General features: G+C 42.9%; 1 protein-coding gene across 1 annotated transcript in view; it reads right to left on the bottom strand.

Moving 5' to 3' along the window:
* Galntl6 (polypeptide N-acetylgalactosaminyltransferase like 6) overlaps window positions 1-9,782 on the bottom strand; it is a 1,222,499-nt gene that overhangs the window by 20,142 nt on the left and 1,192,575 nt on the right. The window lies entirely within an intron of this gene.

Genomic DNA, 9,782 nt, shown 5'->3' with positions numbered 1-9,782 from the left:
TCTATCTATCTATCTATCTATCTATCTATCTATCTATCTATCTATCTATCTATCTATCTATCTATCTATCATCTACTATCTATCTATCTATCTATCTATCTATCTATCTATCATCTATCTGTCTGTCTATCTATTTACTTTTTATGTACATTAGTGTTTTGCCTGCATGTATATTTGTAGAAGGGTGCCAGATTCCTTGGAACTGGAGTTACAGGCAGTATGAGCTGCCATGTGCTGGGAATTGAACCTGGGTTCTCTAGAAGAGCAACCAGTGCTCTTAATGGCTGAGCCCTCTCTTATCCCAGGTTAGGCCTTTGTGATGAAGTCATGAACAACAGTTGTGTAATCTCTTTTTCCAGAGAAATTTTTTAAACATGCTTGTGGACTAAGGAATTTCCAAATTCTCTTAGGTTCTTCTCACAGAAGTATCTATTTGGGATGATCCTGAGTTTGACCTCTCTTCTAAGTGGAATGTGCTATACCTGTGGCTTGCTTTTGATGTATTGTAATCCTCTGTTGTGATCATCTTTCTGCTACTCTCTTTCATTTGTCTCTTCATCATGGGTGCTTCGCAAGGTTTTCTCTCTGTCCTGGTTGGTCTTAAATTCTCACAGCCCAGTTTTCACCAAAATGGTCAAAACCCAGCAACCATGTTGTATCTAGCCCCTGGCAGGATTTTCTGATTGGGCATCTCCCAGATGACTCCATTTTAACAAAACCTTCACTCACTGGATTCTCATTTCTTGGATAGCCTGTTCTCCTTGTATTTGTTTTAGTTGGTGGTAATGTCATTCATCTTGTCAGTCATGAAGTCTTTGAACTTTTGCTTTCTTTACTTTTCTCATCTAATTGTCAACTCTTGCCACTGTTTCTCATCTTTGGTGGTGCCGGGGACCAAGCCCAGTATCGAGTGCGCGCGCGCGCGCGCACACACACACACACACACACACACACACACACACACACACACACTGTTGTAGCACATCTTGTCACTTTTGTTTTATGAGCATCTCTGGAATTAGTTTCATCTTCCCCATCTTCACATTGTTCTCAACATCCCTTCTCTAGATTATGGCTATAGCCTGCTTCCTTTCCCACATTTTTCCCATGTGCATGCGTGTGTATGTTCAAGATGGGCTAGAGACCTTAGGTATAGTTCTTCAGGCACTGTACACTTGTGTTTTAAAGACAAAGTGCCTTGCTGGCTGGAACTTGCCACGTAGGCTAGGCTGGTGGCCAGTGAGCTCTAGGCATTCTCTTGTGTTGTTCACCTCTCCAGTGCTGGGATTAAAAGTGTGTGTGCCACCAAACCTGGTTTTGAAATGGATTCTGGGGCTTGAACTCAGGTCCTTGTGCTTGCAATAAACAAACAAACAAACAAACAAACATAGCAGAGTCCGGGAACTGTGTCCCTAGCCCCTGCCAACCTTACTGTTCTCGTTGCCCACACTCCTGTACCTCTTAACCAACAAAGAAATCTGACTGGGATGCCTGTCTAATTAGGTCTGTCCACCTACAACCCTACAATGCTTTCACTCCTCATTGGAGATGTCCAGTCAGCTAAGTAGCCTCCATTTCTTTTTTTCTTTCTTTTTTAATTTTTTTTAAATTAATTTTATTTTTTTATTATTAGTTATATTTTATTAACTCTGTATCCCAGCTGTATCCCACTCCCTTATTTCCTCCCAATCCCACCCTCCCTCCCTCATCTCCTCCCTGCCCCTTTCCAAGTCCACTGATTGGGGAGGACCTCCTCCTCTTTCATCTGACCTTATTTTATCAGGTATCTTCAAGGCTGGCTGCAAAGTCCTCCTCTGTGGCCTAGAAGGACTGCTCCTCCCTTGGGGGTGGGGAGAGGTCAAAGAGCCTGCCATTGAGTTCCTGTCAGAGATAGTCCCTGTTCCTCTTACTATGGGAAACCAAATGGTTACTGAGCTACCATGGGCTTCATCCGAGTAAAGGTTCTAAGTTACATCCATACATGGTCCTTGGTGGAGTGTCAGTCTCAGAAAAGACCCATGTGATAAGATATATTTGGTCCTTGTGGAGCTCCTATCCTTTCCACGTCATACTAACTCCCCTTCTATTGCAGGTTTGGTTATGAGGCTTAGTATCAGTTTTGAAACACTGCTAGGTAGAGTCTCTCAGATGCCTTCTGTGGTAGACTACTGTCATACGTCCAATGCACATCCCATTTCTTTCTAAGTGAGGATTGACCATCTTACGCTGTGTCCTCTTTCTTGTTTATCTTCTTTAGGTGTATAGATTTGATTATGTTTATCATATCTTGTAGGTCTATATAAGTGAGTATATACCATGTTGGTCTTTCTCCTTTTGGGATACTTCACTCAGAATGATCTTTTCTAGATCCCACTATTTGCCTGCAAATTTCATGATTTCTTTGTTTTTGATTGCTGAGTAACATTCCATTGTGTAAAAATACCACAATTTCTGTATCCATTCCTTCGTTGAGGGACATCTGGGTTGTTTCCAGGTTCTGGCTACTATAAATAAAGCTGCTACAAACATGGTTGAGCAAATGTCCTTGTTGTGTACTTGAGCAAAATTTGAGTATATACCTAGGAGTGGTATAGCTGGGTTTTGAGGTAGCACTATTTCTAATTGTCTGAGAAAGCGCCAGATTGACTTCCAAAGTGGTTGTACCAGTTTACATTCCCACCAGCAATGGAGGAGGATTCTCCTTTCTCCACAACCTCTCCAGCATGTGTTGTCACTTGAGTTTTTCATCTTGGCCATTCTTATGGGTGTAAGGTGAAATCTCAGGGTTGTTTTGATTTGTTTTTCCCTAATGGCTAATGAGGTTGAGCATTTCTTTAAGTGTTTCTCTGCCATTCGATATTCCTCTATTGAGAATTCTCTGTTTAGCTCTGTTCCCCATTTTTTAAGTGGATTACTTGGTTTGTTGCTTTTCAGCTTTTTAGTTCTTTATATATACTAGATACTAGCCCTCTGTCAGATAAAGGGTTAGTGAAGATTCTTTCCCAATCTGTAGGCATTCATTTTGTTTTGATGACGGTGTCCTTTGCTTTACAGAAGCTTTTCAGTTTCAGGAGGTCCCATTTATTGATTGTTGCTCTTAGAGCCTGTGCTGTTGGTGTTCTGTTCAGGAAGTTGTCTCCTGTACCAATGAGTTCTAGGCTGTTCCCCACTTTTTCTTCTAACCTATTTAGAGTATCTGGTTTTATGTTGAGGTCTTTGATCCACTTGGACTTTAGTTTTGTGCAGGGTGATAAATATGGATCTATTTTCATTTTTCTACATGTAGACATCCAGTTGGACCAGCACCATTTGTTGAAGATGCTGTCTTTTTTCCAATGAATGGTTTTGGCTTCTTTGTCAAAAATCAAGTATTCATAGGTGTGTGGGTTTATTTCTGGGTTTTCTATTCGGTTCCATTGATCCTCCTTTCTGTTTCTATGCCAGTATCATGCAGTTTTTATTACTGTTGTAGCCTTGATTTCTGAATTACTTCATCCACCTCTTCTTTTTTCTCACTCCATTAAGACTGTCCACTGTGTTTCCATACCCCTCACTAGGTGGTGAGATCTCTGATGGCACATTATGTCCTTTTAAAACTGACTTTTTCAGCACCCAGAAAAGCTCATGATGAGCACTGATGCTTGATAAAATTTCTGTCAATATGTGTAATGTGTACTAGTTATTTCAACAGAAACTTGAAATACCTGTGAAGGTAAATAAATTAGTGTTTTTTTTTTTTTTTTGTTGTTGTTTTTTTTTTTTTTTTTAATAAACTGAGTCCTACTGGCCTTAGATTGACTACATAGCAAGGCTGCCCTTAGCTTTCTGAGTGCTGAGGTCATAGGCATGCGCCCCTCTGCCTTGTTTGAGTCAAGAAGTCTTGATTGATTGATTTATCTGTTTCTCTTCTGTTTTTATTGCTCTATGCATGTTTTTTGGGGTTTGTTTATTTGTTTGTCTGTTTTGAGGGAAGGTATTATTTTGGCTCATGTTGGAGGAAAGAACTATTGTAGAGAAGGTCAGAGGACTGGGGCTGAGGAGCAATTGTGGGTGTTACCATTGTATGGGCCCAGGGAGCTAGGCTAATAAGGAAAAAGGGAAGAAGATAGCAGAGCGTCAGTGTCGGTCTCTTTCCACTTCCTGACTGTAGATGCAGCAGGGCTAACTGCCTCACACGCCAGCCAGCCCAGCCAGAGCCCACTGCCCTTCTCTCTCAGGACTTCCCTTCTCAGGCAAACCTCTCAGGAAAAGGCACAGAGCCATAATCTCAGGTGTGTCCTCTGGGTGATCCCCAACACAAATAATAGAAACAGAAAGCAATCATCAAAGATGTCAACCAGGCTTTTAAAAACCTTTATTTACTTGTTTAGTTTTAGGGAGGAAAGGGTTCGTTAGGCTCTTAGGTCACAGGTCTTGTCAAGGGAGGATTAGGCAGGAGCTTGGAGGTGGGAGCCGGAAGTAGAGACGATGGAGGAGGAGCACTGCTTGCGCCCCTGCTTCTGGCTCATATTCTTCCACCTTCTTCTCTTTCATGTTCTTTATCCTTTTTCTCCTCCTCGTCCTTCTTCCTCTTCTTAGCTCTTTGAGAGTTTCATGAAATGTGTTTCAACCATAGTCACCCCTCCGACAACTTTCCCAAGACCCTCCTTCCTCCTGACACACTCAAATAGTTTACTGGAGAGCGAGAATGATTGGTTTACCAGGGGCTGCGCTCTTAGAGAAAAATGTCATTCTCCATGGCATGGGCCTCAGAAGCCTAAAGAGGAAAGGGTTTGCAGTCCTCACCCAGCGCAGACCTTCCCCTGACAGATGGGACTTCCATCTCAAGTATCCAGGCTTCTTTTGCTCCATTTTCTCCTCCTTTTCATGAAATGGATCAGTTAAACCTCAGAGAATACGCGAGTTGACAGCAAGTTTGTCTCTTAGGCTTCATCTATTGTTATAATTATATCTGGGCAAACTTAGGCAACTTTTGTTTCCTGTTCCTAGGTTTGTTATTACAGGGTAATGATCTTCCTTCTATTTGTAGATTGACTGCTAGAAGGGAATTTTTACCTGATGATCGTAATCCTGGGTCCGGGGTGATAAATCTTCAAATTATAGCAACTGCTTTATTTTTCTGTGCCTTTCAATGACTATTTTTCTCTTTTATGTCTTTGAAATGCTCCCAGTTGCCATTTATCTTAGCCAACAGTTATGTCAAACTGATTTTTGCCAGAGTAGAAACAAGCAGACATCGTGAAAGGATCTCAAATATTTTGGAAATTACCGTGACATTCACAGTCTGCCTCCCACCCTTGAACAGTTCTCACTAGCCAGAAGCATCTAGGTTTCCTTAACAAAAGCCTCTCATGTTTTTGTTTGCTTTTCAGACTCAAATCAATAGTTTAGAAGTAAATGGATGCCAATTTCTCCCCTTTCTTCTTTTGAGTGATACTTTAAAATATAGATTTTGAGTCATGGCCCGTTTTCTTGCTTCCATGTGCATGTGGTGTGTGTATCAAGGCCGGGGTCTGCTTTGTATTATATTATATTACACAAATAAACGCTACATTGGAGCTTGCAAATACACTTATCTTAATCTGGCATCCTGATGAGACAATTGAAGAACATTTCTTTCCCTCTCTGTGGGTAGTTATATTTTGTTTCATTGTTATGTCGTTTGCAGGAATCTGCAGTTCCTTCCTGCAGTCTGTACTTATCAGAATGCCGCGTCCCGGTAGCAGGATTGTTTATCCCCCAAAGAAAGGCGTGTGTTCTTTCTCCGCACCTATCGACTTGTGTGGATTTCTGTTTGCTTACGTCCCCCTCCAGGTCTCGAAAGGAGAAAATCTGCCAGCTTCCTCAGCAGGCTTCGCTTCCTCCCTGCAAGAGCCCGGCGTCTGCTGATGGGCCTGCCGAGAGAACGGCAAACTAGGCCAGGCGGAGCACGCCCCCTCCCTTCCGCATCCCGCCCCGCCCCCCTTATACTCATCCCGGGGCTGGGGAGTTGCCTTCTCACACTCACATTTAGCTCTATTTTTCTTCTCCTTTCTTGATCCCTAGAGGAAAGTGGGAGCCAGCACACAGTGTTAGCTCTCAAACAGCTCAGCAGATGACCCTGGAAGGATGACTCATGTGCCCGCTTCCCTCACAGAAGCCGGAGAAGCTTGCATCCCGACTAGCTTGCAGCCAAAGGTTTTCTTTATAAGGGTGGTGAGCTGCTTTGTCGCCTTTGTAGCAAGTTTGTGTGTTCATTTCATCAGCTGGACTGCTTTGGAACTAAAACGGATATCTATAATTTCCCTGGCCTGATATACTTCTCGTTCAGGAATTTTAATCCAAATGTAAAAGATTTAACTTAACTTGAATCGTAACTTACAAGTCTTCTTTAAGCAAAATATTGAATACGGCTTACATTAATTACTGTAAAATGAATTTGCCTGTACCAAGTCAGTATACGATGACACGTTTCAAGCAGGTTTCAAGTCTTTCTTCCCGCAACTTTTAATGTTCTCGAAGCTCCATCTTTAGGCTCTCCAGAGACTGAAAAAAATCATTGTAAAGAGCTGTAGTAACTGCAGGAAGTTTTTTTTTTTTTTTCTCCTTGCCTGTGTAGAAGCTTGTCTAGTGCTGCCCTCTGGTGGCCATTTGGTACATTACATGTAAGACTTTTCGCAGTTTAGCCTGAGGTAAATGAACAATCAATACAAGTATGCAATATCCTTCAGTTTGTGTTCATTTTTGGCTGCCAAACAAAAATTTCAGGTCAGAGCATACTCCGTTATAGAATTTTCATGTTTAGGAATATTAAACATAGTTTAGATATTCAGACTTGTATCCCGATAAGCTATCTAAATTTGTTTTCTGTTTGGGCTGAAAAGAAGAGATGAATTTAGCCCAAAAGACAAAGTTTTGTTGTTGTTGTTGTTATAGGATCTCTCTTTAATTTTAGAGACTATTCTTCCTAAGCGCTCCAAATGCTAGTCCTACAGATAGCCTTCTTGAGCTTATTTAATGATGAGGAACCTCTGGCCTAGAAGAGTTGAGCAGTTTCACAACGTTGCTTGGTTTAAAGTGAAGTCTGACCCTGTGGCCCTCGGTGTTTCTACAACACACCGGCCAGATGACTAGTTAGAGAATGTTAGAGGGTGTTGGTGATCTGATGGATTAGGCCCTGACTGGTTTTTGAACTTGCTGCTTTGCTTGTAACCCAGGATGGGAAGGGCAGGAAGAGAGACTTCGGAGAGGAGAGTATACTTCAGCAGCTCTTTAAGGGCCTCGGGATGGGTAGGGTCATTGTTCAGTTGTTCATTTTGGTCAGGACTGTTTTGTCAGGAATGTGCACATGAGATAAAAAATCTCTCCAAAGCTCAAGAATGCTCTACCTGAGCCAACTTCTGTCCAGAGTGCAAGAAAGACACTTGAAGAACATAGTTAGCGTAGCGCAGTTATGCCAACAGGGAAAGGGCTTGCTCACTTTTTGCTATCATGGCCCATTCTGAGAAACTGAAAACGCTGTCAGGGCATGGTACCTGACGGAGGGATTTCCCCTTCTGCGGAGGGAGGTGTGATGGAGAAAGGCGTTAGCTGTACTTATCAGTTGTTTTTCCTTGTAGCTCTGACACTAGCTATTGATTCTCATTAAACCTTCATGACATACCTCCTATAACTTTCTAATTGAAATATTTCATTCTTCAAAATGGAAACAACAAAGGGGCCTGCAGTCCTGAATACTATTGTTTCTCTTTCACAGGTAATATAGTTGAAGGAGAGACCCTTTTTACAAAGGCTTTCAAGTCTTGAGTTGGATGAGAAACCGCACTTTCCTTGAATGAAGCTGCACTGCAAAGCCTTTCAATCAAAGCAATGCACCCTCTGAAAACAGCCTGTGATGTGTATGTTGGGGTGCTGCTGCCTCAGCTGTCCTTCATGTGCATGATTAAAATCACTACTGTAACAAGAGGCCCATGCGCTACTTTTAAAACTCAGCCAGCAGGAAAGGTTAAGGTTTCATGAAGTCTCAAGCACAAAACAGAGTCTTTTGTTAAAACTGTGTGATTAAAGAGCTAGCCACTGACTTCATGTCAGAGACAATCCCTGTTTCACTTACTAGGGAACCCACTTGGATACTGAGCTGCCATGGGCTACATCTGAGCAGGGGTTCTAGGTTGTATCCATGAATGGTTCTTGGTTGGAGTATCAGTCCCAGAAAAGAGCCCTGTGCCCAGATATTTTGGTACTATTGCTCTCCAAGTGGAGCTCCTGTCCTCTCCAGGTCTTACTGTCTCCCCTTCTTTCCTAAGATTCTTTGCACCCTGCCCAAAACTCGGTTATGAGTCTCAGCATTTGCTTTCGTACACTACTCAGTGGCTAGCCCTTTGACCACCTTCCCCTGATGGGGGGGCAGCCTTGCCAGGCCACAGAGGAGGACATTGCAGCCAGTTCTGGTAAGACCTGACAAGTTAGGGTCAGATGGAAGGGGAGGAAGACCTCCTCTATCCATGGACTTGGTGAGGGGCATGGGAGGAGATGAGAGAGGCAGAGAATGAGGGAGGGGGACTATAGTTGGGATACAAAGTGAATAAACTGTAAATAATATAAAAAATAAAAATTTAATTAAAAAGAAGTTATGCAACTTTGTTGGACAAGTTCCCTCACATTCTTAAGGTTCATTGTTTTGAAAACTGCTGTTGTGGGTAAGACAGTAAGATTACTTCATACCTTCAATTCTTCTACCTCCTTTCTGGAAAAATTAGTTTTTTGGGTTAGTACTCAAGGGTCTGGAGAGAAGTCTCAGTGGTTAGGAGCTGGATTGCTCAAACATCATGAGGACCAGAGTTTGGATCCCAGAATCCTGCACAGGCCTGAGCCTGTGACCACAGCTCTGAGGAAGTGGGATAGAGACAGGAGAATTCTAGAGCTTGCTGGCTTCCAGCCCGGGAAGAAAATGCAAACCCCAGAACCAGGGAGAGAGCCTCAGAGGAACAGGTGCAGAGTGCTGGAGGAGGAAACGCAACATCTTTTTCTGGCCTCTGAGCGTGTGCACAGATGTGCATCCCGCACACCGGCACGTACAAATGAATAAAGGTTAGCACCCAAAACAATGGGCTTCGTTGTGCTATTTCTGAACATGCTTAGTTCTTACTTATCCGCTCTCTCGTGGCTTTAGCTCCTTATTAATGGTCAGCCCTGTCCTTGCAATAGCTCCCGTTTTGCTATCATGTCATATTCATTTCTCATCCTAAAGGTATAATTTTTTCTTTGTAGGGGTGAATGTGAGTGTGCGCGCACACTGACAAGCACACACATCAGTGTTGAGGTCAGAAGACAACCTTGGTATCATTCCTCAGCTGCTGTCTGCCTCTCCTTTGGAGGGCTCTTACTGGCCTGGAACTCACTGTGTAGGCTAGGCTGGTTGGCTAGTGATCCTCATTGCTCTGTCTGTCTCTGCCTCACGAGGCCTAGGATTGCAAGCACATACCAACATACTCAGCCTTGAAAATATGGGTTTTAGATCAAACTCAAGTTCGGATATGTGCAAGGCAAGCACTTCAGTGGCTGAGCTCTCACACCAATCCTGTTCTATATGTTGAAATTTTTTTTTTTAACCCATTATCTTGATTGACAATCACAATTCCTCTGACAAGAAACAGAATCAGAGGCAGAGGCAGACAATGACTCAGTCCTGGTTGTTGACAGAACATGACTTCATCCAAGTCCCAAATGCAATGGGAAACTTCTTTCATTCTTTGCCTCCATACTAACCCCCTCAGACCCCCCCCTCCAAACAGCCTCCATGG

The sequence above is a fragment of the Psammomys obesus genome, unplaced genomic scaffold (genome assembly GCF_907164565.1).
Source record: "Psammomys obesus unplaced genomic scaffold, mPsaObe1.curated_primary_1811, whole genome shotgun sequence".
NCBI lineage: Eukaryota > Metazoa > Chordata > Mammalia > Rodentia > Muridae > Psammomys > Psammomys obesus.
This window is presented reverse-complemented; position numbering and strand designations above follow the sequence as displayed.